The 13,415-nt window shown below is 31.0% G+C and overlaps 1 long non-coding RNA gene across 6 annotated transcripts in view; it reads left to right on the top strand.

The window, feature by feature from the left end:
- Nucleotides 1-13,415, top strand: part of LOC127549577 (uncharacterized) — a 51,137-nt gene that overhangs the window by 18,103 nt on the left and 19,619 nt on the right. For 4 of the 6 annotated variants that reach the window (XR_007950664.1, XR_007950662.1, XR_007950661.1 and 1 more), the window contains exon 6: nt 822-4,358. The exons of the other annotated variants lie outside the window; for them this stretch is intronic. This is a non-coding gene — a long non-coding RNA (uncharacterized LOC127549577). Of the gene's footprint in view, nt 1-821; nt 4,359-13,415 lie in introns of those variants that run through there. 6 annotated transcript variants of the gene reach the window in all.

Raw genomic sequence — 13,415 nt, 5'->3', positions numbered from 1 at the left:
CTATTTTTTCATTTTACACATTTCTGTTAATACTATGCCACTGGAAAAGATTTTGCTCAACCTATTCTCACAACCCTCCCTGATCTTATTCTGTTAACAACCCTTCCTGGTGTTATTCTGTTAACTTGAGAAATTGGAGTATTTTGGATCACAGTGTGTCGTCAAAATTTGCTTTTGCCTGATACTTCTAAAACAACCAGGGGTCTTTTGGTACTGGCTTACAGCAGGTCTCCAAAGCCGATTGTTAAATTTTATATTCTTACAATATAAAAGGATTAGAACCAAAGGCATTAAATGCTAAACACTCACAACTTATAATTATTTTACTATATTTTGCTGTATTGTTTTGAGGTTTGATGTCTCAGTAGCCGTGGAAATACTATCTAATGATGTTGTAATGTGCTTTTTGTCTCCAACTATTCAGATAGTTTGAAATTGGCCATAATAAGAGTATTTAACCTTATATTACGAAATTGTGGAAATATTCAAATATTTGAAAACATACTATTCAACAAAGAAATCCTTCCTTTGTAATTTGTAATCACACCTGGTTTCCAGTAGTGTTGGGGAATTCTTTGCTGAATCAGATAGTACTCAAGTATTATATTTTGATTTTTATAACACTGTTGTTGGTAATAGAATTATAAAAATTTCCAAAGAAATAGTAAATCATGCTGACATGTTAGAGATAAAAATTGGGGGGGAAATGTTTTAGCTTAAAATTTACAATTTCTAAAATTATACAAAGACATCATTGACAAATTCTGTTAACCTCTCAAGGTGGTATCATGAATTTTGATAACATCATAATTATTTTTCAGATTTCATTCCCTAAAATGACAGAACATCTGAGCTTTTACTTTTATATGAAGAACATGAAAACAAGAAATTATGGTGGCTCATCAAAGTCAACAGAACCAGATTTTGAATATGTTCAGTCATTGAAGAAAACCATCTTTTTTAAAGGAAGAAATAATCTTGTTTTTCCAAATAGTTGAAATGTACAGAACACATTTATGTTTTCAGAAAAGTGCAAAGGCTTGTAATGCAAGAAAGTAAATTAAAATGTAAGACCTGTTTGAAATTCAGCATTTAGGAATGACAGCAGAAAAACTATGTTCATGTATTCAAGGAATGGATTGTATATTTAGTGATTTCAAAAAGCAGTCATAAAACTACTGACCTCTGTGGGAGAGAAGTTAGCCCCCTTACTAAAAAGAGTTTTCAGTACTATTTACAATGTGTTAAAATGTTAATAGAACTTTAATATTGAGGGAGCAATAGAATTGCAAGAAAAAGTATTAGAGATGCAGGGAATTGTTTACCTACGTAATATAATACCCCAAGAATAGACACAGATGCCACCGTGGATAGTGCAATCAGGAATATTCAATCAAATCCTACCTCCTATACTTAAACTAGCTGTGTGACCCCAGGCAAGTCATTTAGTTTTGTCTCATGTAAAGTAGGATAACAATAACATCTAAGTCAAGGATTGTTGCAAAGATCAGGTAAATGCTATTGTTACTATTAATAGAACATATTACAAAAGAAATTAAGATAGAAATTGTTATGGGAGAAAAACACAAAAAATATGTAATTGACAAAATTTCAAAAAAAAAAAAAATAGATTTTTTTTGCAGCCCAATTCAGTCACCTACTGCATGGGTAATATTTATTGCTGTAAAGAATTTGTATTTTCAATACATATTTTGTTTTCTTCTCTATTAAATGATTGTGACTTAATAATACATATTTGAAAGTAAGCTTCATTGAATTTTGTCCTGTAATGCTGAAAAATAAATTTGTTCAAAATTTTCCTATAAAATAAGTTTATTTAAAAATATTTCTGGATAACATTCATTCTGTTTATCACCAATCTAATAAAAATAAAATTTATAGCTTAAAAAATTTAAAATTATAAAAATTGGAGCAGTGTTATAGGACCAAGATGAGTAGCATGTAGTTTACTAACTAATGCTACACGGTGAACACATACTACCTTTTATTCACATTTTCTTATTCAAGTTTGGCAAATCAATTACCTAACATTAATTTCTTGTAAGATCTTGCTTTAATAATTAACATTTTTGAGCCAATTTTTATTATTTTCATCCTCATTGTATTTAATATTGAGAAAGTACAAAAATTAATACGTACCAAAAGAACTTTGAAAAATATAAAAATTGATGCTGCAAAACTTGAATCTCAAAATGAAAACTTAAGTGAGACAAGTCATTTTAATTTCATAAACAAAAGAAATGTAGTGTTTTCTTAGGAATGTTACTTGAAAATAATTCAACAGATAAGCTTAATTTTTACTAAATAGAAATGTTAAAATATTTTACTGGCCTGCTCTTATACCACACTGTCCTGAGTCAGTAGTCCATTTTCTACAATTTTGATTGCTCAGAGGAAGCTAGGTGTGGCATCAGAGTCGGGAAGACAAGTTCAAATGAAACCAAATGTGGTTTCAAACACTTTCAAATTGTGTTGTTGACTCTATGCAATTCATTTAACTACTGTCTCAGTTAACTGTAAAATGGAGATGATTAAAAGCACCTACCTACTTTCCTGAGTTGTTAATAGGAACACATGAGATGATATTGTAAAGTGCTTAGCACAATTCTTGGCATTATAGATTCTTAAAAAATGGTTGTTTTCCCTTAACCTCAATAAGAACATCTGAATGATGCCATAGTGGGTGAGATGTTAGACCAACTTTTAGCTAGTAAGTTAGAGAATGAGAGTCAAATGGTAAATCAATAAAGTTCTAGAATGTATTGTTAAATGGGTGGTTAGCAAACATCTATAATAGGAGTAAAATAATAGGAAATTGATCACAAGAAGTCTGCATGACTCCATCAAGAAATAACAGCTGAAGACTAATAAGGGACTAACTTAGTTTAAAAATTAACCAATTAAATCCCCAAAGCAGTGGTTTCAAATAATTTCAGGATTACTCTGTGGGTGAGTATCACTCACAAAAGAACAATTCTTCCAGTACCTCTGTTGATTCTTTTTGAAATCAGAGTCTAGGTATTAATGATATTTGTTGAACTATTCAATTTTCAGAATTTAAGAAATTTCTATTTTGTCTGATTTTTTTGTTGTTGTTGAATGACAAAAAACTACTATGATTGGGTAGTTTCAGAATTTAATACTTATTAACAAGCAGTAGTATTGAATTACAATCTTAGGAGGAGGTCTCTAGTGAAGTTCCCCTTAATCTGTCCATAATTTTGTGGTGTTTACAATTTTTTCCGAATCTAGCCCAATATTTCCAACCTATCAAGATCTTTTAATTGCTGTCTCTTGTCATTTATTATGTTACCTCTTTCAGCTTTGTATTAAGTATGCCATCTAAACATTTATCCAGATCATTAATAAAAATGTTAAAATCTTAATACTTTCACAATTCAAAAGTACAATATAGGAGAATCCTAGTTTGATGGAAATTCATCTGAAAAAGCTCTAATGATTGCAGTAGATTTCAAGCTTAACATAAATTAGATCAAAACTCAAAAAGTTAGTGAGCTAGTTCACAGACATACTATAAAAGGAAAGGCAGTGTCCAGAACAAAGAAAGCTATACTTTATCCTGATCAGATCAGTGTTGGTATATTCTGTTTAGTGATGAAACTAGATTTTAGGAAGGACATTTTTTTAAAAAACAATTTTTTGGATGGATTTTTTTTTTTTTTTGAGGCAATGGAAGTTAAGTGATTTGCCCAGAGTAACATAGCTTGTATGTGCTAAGTGTCTAAGGCTAAATTTGAACTCAGTTCCTCCTGAGTCCAGGGTCAGTGCTCTATTCACTGTGCCATCTAGCTGCTCCTGGTAAATTATTTTTAAGCTGAGAAACATCTAGAAGAATGGCAGCATAATTAAGGATTCTCAAGATCAGACTATTTGAAGACATGGTTGAACAAACAAGGGATGTAATCTGAATAAGAGAAAACTTAGTTGGAAAATGGGCTATAAGAGTTTTCTGCAGATATTTAAAGGGATGTCATATAGAAATGGTTCAATAAACATTAAGTGCCTACAATGCTAGGCATTATAAGATATTAGGGAGACAAAAAATAGAAAAGTTAGTCACTATCCTCAAACAGTTTACAATCTAATGGGGTAGACTATATGGAAACATACAGATAAGATCTCTACAGAATAAATAGGAAATAGAGAAGGCTTTAAAGAGGTGTTGGGAAAGGATTTTTTATAAGTGATAAGTATGAAAAAGTTTTGTGGTTGCACAAAGTGGATTGTAAAACTTAGTATTATCAGTGATAGTTTTAAACATGGAATGATTATTTTTTTCTTATGAAATAAATTGTATTCTCTTGATAACTACAAAATTGTTTCTTGAATTTTTTTCTTCTCATACAATATTTCAAGATCCTATCAGTATTTGTCTTTCAGGATTTTCCTCTGTTCTGTATAGTATAGTATGTTGCCCCCCCCCCCCCAAAAAAAAAAAAAAAAGGTATAGAGTGTAACCAGTTTTGGAGTCTGTGAAAGCAGATTTAGAGGATCAACATGTACATATTATTTTACAATAGAGAAAATGAAGTCTTGTTTGTAGGACAGTATCTTTAGATCCAAGAATAAATGTTGGAAGAATATGGTAGAAGAAAAAAAAGGAGGCAGCTAGGTTATGAAGGGCTTAAAATGTCAAATCAGTACTTCCTTTTTGATCATGGAGGCGATAGTGTCACTGGACTTTATTCAAGAGGTGGCATTATCAGACATGTACTTAAGGAAGATCACTTTAATGGCTGAGTGTAGAGAATGAATTAGAGTGGGGAGAGGCAGGCAGACCCACCAGCAAGCTACTGCAGTAATTTAGGTGTAAGATAATGGGGCCCTGCCTGTGATTAATAGCAGTTATAGAAAAGAGAAAGGGGCTTATTTGAGAAAAGTCAACAAGTTGGATATTGGGGGCAATGGGGAGAGAGGAGTTTAGAATAGCTACTAAGTAGTAAAGTTAAAACAGTAATAGGGAAGGTTTGTGCAAAGATAACGAGTTCAGTTTTGGACATATTGAATTTAAGATGTCTATTGGAAATGGAATTTGAGATGTTTGAATGGCAATTGGAAATAAGGCAACTAAGAACAGTATGTGTGAAGGGTTGGGACATTTAAATATAAGGACATCATAATCTGTGGATGGCTTGGATAGACATTATAGGATTGTCCCACTTCTATGGGACTAGTGTCAAGTTGGCACCATCCATAGACTAATTGAAGGGGACAGACAGGATCCAGAGATAACAATCCTCTAGTCTTCAAGAAAGTATATTGAATTACATGTCTGCTACATATATTTCTAGGAGAATTCTAAGGATAGAACTATCTTTCTCTCTCCCACCCTCACACTTCTTGTCTCCCTTCACAATTTTCCACTAACACAAAACATTGGACAAGTGAGGTTATCCAGCACATAATAGGTGCTTAATGTTATGTTGTAATGAACTGTTCATTTGCATTAATTACATGGTAGTATATTCTGGAATCCTTGTATGCCATAACCCCACTGTTTAGCTGTGGTGCAATGTTCCAGTGCTTGTCTGTTGTTATGAATCTTGGAGGAATATACATTTGCCTCATTTGTATTTTTTTTTTTTTGATATATGGACACAAGTTTATTTTATTCTATTTTTTAAAATAACTTTTTATTGACAGAACCCATGCCAGGGTAATTTTTTTTACATTATCCCCTTGCACTCATTTCTGTTCCGATTTTTCCCCTCCCCCAGATGGCAAGCAGTCCTATACATGTAAGTAAGTATGTCACCGAATATCCTAGATACAATATATGTGTGCATCATTTGTATTTTTTTATGCTTGCTTTAGTATGGGATACAAAAAGGGAAATTTTGCAGATATTTTGTTGTAAATTATAGAATCCCTAGTGGATCCTTGGATAAATACCTGGAGTATGCAAAGAATGTGAGAAAATATGTCAATGATGAATCCCAGAATGTTAATTCAATATACTGAAAGCAGGAAATTTTAAATCATTTGATAAGTCATAATTATTCAATCATATACAAAGATATGTAAAATGGGTATGAAAAAGGAAATTAATGAGTAATACAGTAAATCTAATCTCTTAGAAATGAATATCAATGACTTAAATGCATAATTTGTAGAAAAATCCTGGTAAATACTTTTTAAAATCTTTCATTTAAATGTGTGGTTAGAATATAAAAATATTCTGAACAAGATCTGAAAACACATAGTATTGATTCATTTATTTTTGAATAAGCAAGATAGAAAAGTGATTGACAAGTATGGAATGGTCCTAATAAATCATGATTCAAATTACTAATTCTAGTATCAGACATAAATTCTATCTGGCATTTGAAGCTCTCCACAAAAAACCCCCTTGCACTTTTCCAATATTCTTTTTTTTTACATTACACTTCTCTTTTGTAATTTATAAGTACACCAGTCATACTGTCCTAATTATTCTCAAATAGGACACTACAGTTAGCTGTGTTATCTTCCAATTACTTTGTCTATCAAGATTCATACACAATCCACCTCAACCCCATCCACCTACACACACTCTTACTCCCTTATATATGTGTCATCTCCCATAATTGAAAAATAAGAATCTTGAGGGCAGGAACTTTTTTGCCTTCTTCAAAAATTCCCATTAACTTTTAGTATATAATACATGGTAAGGACTTAATACTTGATTTATTCATGCCTTTCAATTGATTATTTCTATCTTTGCTTTCCTTATCTTTCTTTTGGAACAATGGTCCTTCAAAACTGAACCTCAAGCTGCTTGACATTAAATTTTACATGATCCCTCATTGGTCCCCTTCCTCATTTCATAGTATTCTCCTCAAAACTACTTTGGGTTCCTCTAATTATATTTGTGTAAATGTCTCTAGCTAAATTATAATTATAGGTCAGGGTACATGTTCCTTTTTTCTTTGTATCACCTTGCTTTAGCACAATGATTGACAAATAGCAGACAGCAAAGATTCATAAATGGGGAATGAGCAGTATGTCAAAGGAGTACAGTTATAATTCAGTTATATTTAAAATATTCCAAAAGTATTAGTGAAAACACTTGTGAACTAGAGAGGTTGGAAAAAGGAAAGAAGAGTAATAACTATTATTATGATTATTAATTATTAGGATTAGGATCATTAGTTGTCATCCCAAACTTAAATAATTTTTACTGATCCTAAATTCTTAAGTGTAATTGCTGAGTATCTTAGGTGCAAATGACGAGTTCCTATTATCTACTTGTTTAATCTTAAAGAAAAGATAAAAGAATATAATCTCATTGAGAATACAGGTCAACTCAGAAAGGTTTAATACTATTTTAGAATTAGATAACCATTGTTAAATAGTGTTAACCATTTTAGTATTGGTGGCAAAGTCGCTCCAAATGTACTTTTTACATGCAGCTAAAGAAATCAGATACCTTCATTTGTTTTTAAAAGATCAGCCTTGCTTTGTTGTAGCATTTAAGCTTTTAGGTAAGGAAAATATGATATCCACAATATAATTATGGATAAAATTTCAGTCTAACCAACTTTACATAATAAATTTTATTTTTGCTTAGCAATAAAAAATCAATTGCTTTCTGACACCAAATACTAATTTTTTTACATTGGCTGCTACATTTTCCAAGCAAATCTACAAAAATTTCATTTTTTTCTTTTGAGCAGGAATCTGAAATGTGTATACTATGCATACATAAGCGAATAGGTTACATATAATAGAAAAATTGCCATCTTAATCATTGTGACACACTTATTAGGAAACTGAGCTAGATTATTTTAAGTACTTTTGATGTGGACTACTTAAAAAAAACAAATAAGCAGTTATTAAACTATTTCATCTGACTTATTAGGGAAATTTTCATAATTTTGTATAGAGATTGTATGAAAAAGGGAAAAACGTGGATTCTTGAACCTTTAAAAATATAACTTATTTAAGCTTACATTTAGGCCTAATGCTAGATGTGGGTTTTTTGCTGAATTACATGGATCAATCTATATATAGTAAATATATTGCATATAGAACTTTTAAACGGGAACGTTTTGCTTAATTCTAAAAAATTACGGACTGATTTACATAAACCAAATGTATATACATATACATGTGGATTATATGCATAAGTGTACATAAACGTAGATGTAGCCACCACACACAATTGTTGAGCCACCAATTTTAAAATGTTTATTCTGAACATTCTAATAATTGATGCTCATTTAAAAGAAAATTAGCCCAGTTTGGAAAAGATTAAACTTCATGACCATGGATTTATTCCCCTGAAGAGCCAACTTTATTGTTTTGAAGCTTGCAGAAGAAAAGAAATCCTAAGTGTTATCCTGAGATGTCCAATGAAATTGGACATAATTTAGGTGATGTGTTAAGGTAGCCTGCTAGAATAGATTCAATAATCAAATAGTACAATTTATACAATTTATAACTGGACTCAAGACATCAAAGATACATTTATGCAGGAAGTTGAGTAATTCTAAAAATTAGTTTACATTTAGATGAATGAGCTGGGCCACAGCCTTTCTTTTGGCACCGTTTATATGTCAGAAATTTAAAAGTTAATTGATTTTTAACCTTCAAAACAAAAGACGAGTTTTAAGAATTAAAATATTTTTTCATGGGAACTAAAAAAAACAATTTGTACTGATGGAATTTATGCCTTCCGTTGAGGATAGAAATTTTCCTGCTATAGTCATCCTTCCTCATGATGCTTTATCACTCATTGAAGACATTTCCACAAAAATGTTTAGCTGTTTAGAACACAAAGTTTGTGAAAACAAAGTCTCTCTGAAAAATATGAATGGAGAAGAAATAATTCTGACAAAAATTCCTTAATGCTTTTTAATCTATTATACTATACCAGGATTCCAAATTTAAATATATATATATAATTAAAGTTTTTTTTCCCATCATAAATCTGCTTTCAGGATTAACAGGCAAATCAGATTTTTTTTTTTTTTTAAGGGGAGGGAATAGCATTTTTTCCTATGCATTCTGTATACTTCTGTAGAATTGTTTCTAAAACCTTGCTATGACAACTAATATTCTTTTTCTTAATACAACTTCTGCTTTTTTACAAAATGACATCAACAGTTAAGCCATAGCCCTTACTCTTCTGAGTTAATTATGCAATACTTATATGTTTTTATAAATTTCAACTTAAAAAGTTTTCTTGTTATAGTCTGGAATTTAATATTAAAAAATAATGCTTGTGTAGCATTTACTGTGTGCCAGGCACTGTGCTAAGTGCAGCATATTCTCATGTGATCCTCAGAACAACCCTAGCAAGTAGGTATTGTCCTCATTTTAAAGATGGGGGAAAGAAAGGCAAAGTGACTTTGTTTCTAAGATAGGATTTGAACTTGGCTCTTCCTGAGCCTAGGCTTACAATGCTATATACTTCTCCAACTAGGTAGCCAAAACATAAAGCCATTTAGTTCAGTTGACTTTCATGACCTCTTTAGTCCTTATTAGCAGGTACCTCAGTCACCTGAAGGCCTATGTCACAACAGCCAGTATTCACTTCACTCCTTAGTCCTATCATTGATAAAAATAGCCAGGCCTGAGTATCTTCTGCCCCATTTCTAATTCTAAAATACTATCAATACTCTTAGAAAGGGTGCTTCATTCTGTTTTTCCCTATAAACTTGCTTTCTTTATAATTCACTAAACCAAAATTTCTTTTCTTTCAAAAATTTGTTTAATAATTCAATTTTTTTGCTAACATTAGGTGGATATGTAAATGCATTGTTACCTCAACTGTCAGCTCTTAGTTTTGCTGGACAACACAATGGATCCACGATCTCCAGCCAATTTACTTTTTTGTATATGATTGTTGACTATACCTAACAATAGGTGTCAACCCAATGCATTTTGAATGTTCTTCTACATCTCATTTTACGGCTCCCAAGTACATTTCTTTGTCCCTTTTCCTTCATGCCTTCTACATAACTAGCCCACCACCTTTTTCTAATGTCTTAAGAGTTTTAAATGTTACTTTCATATATTGATTTCATTGTTCATAACATTTTAGAAGCATATTTACCCTTATCGTGTATCCTTACCTTTTTGGTGACCCATGAAGAATTACATTGATTCCTACAGCGATGCAGTTTCACCAGATAATTCACAAGTAAAACTCGGGTTCCTGAATACTATTGAACACTTTCATAAATTTAACTCTTCTTGACCCACTATCTATATGTATTATTTATCCTAGTTAATTATATAATGGTAAACTATTTCCCTTCTTAAATGGTCAAAAGAATCATACACTGCCAAATGTTACTCATAATTATCAAAAACAGATTTCCCCTCCCCAAAAGGACATTTAATTAAGATTGAACTGAAACTCTATTCTGTATTACCTATTCTTTTACTGCTTTTCTGTAAGCAAGATATATTCTATTAATTTCTATGGAACTTTTAGTCAGGTACAAACTTGTTGGAATTAAATTTTAATTTTGTTGGATGGGGGAAAGAGGTAATCTAGCTCTCACTTTTTTTGTTATGAATTTTTGGTACCCTAGTGAAAGCTACAGATCCCCTCTCAGAATGATTTCAAATGCATAAAATTCTTAAAATTACAAAGAAAATAGATTATATTGAAATAAAAAAATACATATTTTTCCCTAATCTAAATTCATAGACACCCTGATGGGCACATGGATTCCAAGTTAGGCATCACCGACCCAGCCATATAAGATAGCTAGACAACAAATATTCCTTTACTTACTTAATTTTCTTGCCTGTAAAATTAGGTCAAAATCATTTGAATGACTTTCATACAGGAACACCTAGCTCTTTCTTCTATTTGGACCAAGTATTGGACATCTTTTGGCAAGTGTGACTTTTGTGTGGTGCACACAAATACCACTTGTGAATTATTAGCTGGAACTATATGGCTGTTGTCTGAATAGAAAGGGTAACAAATCATAGGCCTAACGAACTGCCAAGGAAGAATTTAGAAAGCAAAAATTAAAAGTCCAGGGACAGAACCTTGAGAAACACCAATATGAAGGGCTCAAAAAAAAAAATGCCAAATCAATGTGTAGCATTTATATCTAACTATCTCCTAATTTTGCTTGTTAAAAACTTGAACAGAATTTCACATTGGCAGCTAACTACCAGTTTTCTTTATGTACTTTACTATCCACTCAAATTCAGGTTTATTTTCTGCAGTTTCATTAGGATAGCCTCAATTGTATAGGCATTACCTACTAATAAACTATCTAGTTTTCAATGCTTTAGTACATTTTCTACTGTATTAATTTTTTTCTTTCAAAAAGATTAAGTTATTGTTTCAGTTTCTTTAATATTAAATAGAAACATGAATTGGCATCAAAAGTATACTGGTTTATTTTCTTTGCAAAAATTTATCTTGAGACTTTGCTATTATACCAATATTAAATAAGACTCTATTTTAAAATTGTTAAAAATTTTCTACTGGGATTTTGTGGTAAGATCTAAAATGTTTCAGCCCTTAGCAGCAAAAAACTATTTAAATGCCTGAATCTAATACTAAAGGAACATCCAATCCACCTTTTTGAATTTTCTGATTTTCTTTATATCTGTCAGCATGCTGATTATTTAATAGGTATAGACAGATATCTTGTCTCTTCCAGACAATAAGACTGAATGAAATATCTCAATCTTCAATTCCATCAACTATTTAATTAAAGCATACTTTCTATCTGTATTTCAAAGAAAATATTATTTTAATTTTCCTGTGGAAATTCATTACTTTTATAGTTCTTGTTAGGGCTAGGAGTTAAAGATAAAATCACAATTCAAGCACAACTATTCTCAAATCTCAGACTAGGAATCTCAGAAATAAATAGTGCCCTTCTATGCTTCCTTTGAGGACTAAACCATCTGTTTGGTCCTTTCAGGGCCAAGAAAAAGGACAGAAGTAAAAGACCTTTTCTTGATTGCTGATGCTTCCCCCTCAAAGAAAGGACAAAAATCCAAGGAAACAGCCTAGTGCAAGGTTCTGCTTTTTTTCACATAGCCAAGGCAAAAATCACTAAGCTCTAACTATTACCTAATTTTTACTTTAGTACTTTATAAAATGTAGTTAACATTTTCTTTTTTCCTTTTAGTTAAAGTTGCCTAATAAAATATTATTTATAGATTTCATTATGTTAGAGCAGTTTTGTTGGGAAGACTGATTTTGGAATCAGAACCTCTGTTACTTCAGATATACACATAAAAATCATTTAACTCCTCTGGGTCTTAGTTTCCTCATATAAAATTGGGAGGGATCAAATGGACTTGTAAGGTTTTCTCCTTGTTCTAATTCTAAAACCAGGTTTCACTTTCATGGTATTATTACTAATCAGATTATCTCAAAAGGAAATACAGCATCAAGAAGTGATTTGCCAAATCTTTAATCTTTAGAATTCTTTAGAAGTAAAGTAGAATAAAATTTTAGGAGTAGACAGTCTTAATATAATATATAAAAAGTGTGTTTCTGTGTGTGTGCTTGTGTGTATGCACAACTAAAGTGCTTCACAAATTTTTTAAAGTGCTAAAATAAAAGATTGCTAATACTGATATTTCCATTTTCAAACTTTTAAATTAACATTCAATTATTTTAAAAATTCTAAATTTTTAGGGGGATAGCAAGACTTTTTGAAGTTTTATGTACTTTATAATATCTTACTATAAATTATATTTTGGTCATTTAAGATAAATTTTAAGTGTTCTGTATTATTATAAATATGCATTTATTTTAGGTACTTCAAATTTTCCTGTAACAGGTGTACTTCTGAGATAACTAAATGTTGTCCATGAATATTATACAACAATAAAAATGTTTTTAAAAATTTTATGGGTTGACTATTTACATTCAAAGTATTTGAGAAATCAAGCTTTTAAATTTTTTCATGATACTTATTACAGATAGTCTTGTTATCTAACCCAAATTCAAAAAATACAAGGACCTGTTAGGAAATATGTTTTAAAACAAACAATAGCAGAGAATACTTTTGATATGCTTTTACAAGAAAGTGGGAAAATGATCCCACTACTTCGAATGGCCCTAGATATCTTGAGATGTGATTTAACTTTTGCATTTTTGCAAACAAGGCCAGTTTTAGGAGCTATGTCTTAATATTTCATTTGAGAAAAGCTAAACTGCCAAGTTATTTGAATTTAGTTAAATATTTAAGGAGTTTGCTGTACCTACATAAATATTCAAAGTTCAGATACAGCAAAGTCCATTCTAGCTAAAAAAGTTGTCTTAAACTAAGCTGAAATTTCCAAAATATAGACATGTGTCAATTTCACAAAGAGGTCAGAGTTTCATTAGCTACTACAAAATTCATGTTAGTAAGTAATCCTTTCTACTGTATATAATAACTACCTATAAGACCAAG

The sequence above is a fragment of the Antechinus flavipes genome, chromosome 2, assembly GCF_016432865.1.
Source record: "Antechinus flavipes isolate AdamAnt ecotype Samford, QLD, Australia chromosome 2, AdamAnt_v2, whole genome shotgun sequence".
Taxonomy (NCBI): Eukaryota; Metazoa; Chordata; class Mammalia; order Dasyuromorphia; family Dasyuridae; genus Antechinus; species Antechinus flavipes.
This window is presented reverse-complemented; position numbering and strand designations above follow the sequence as displayed.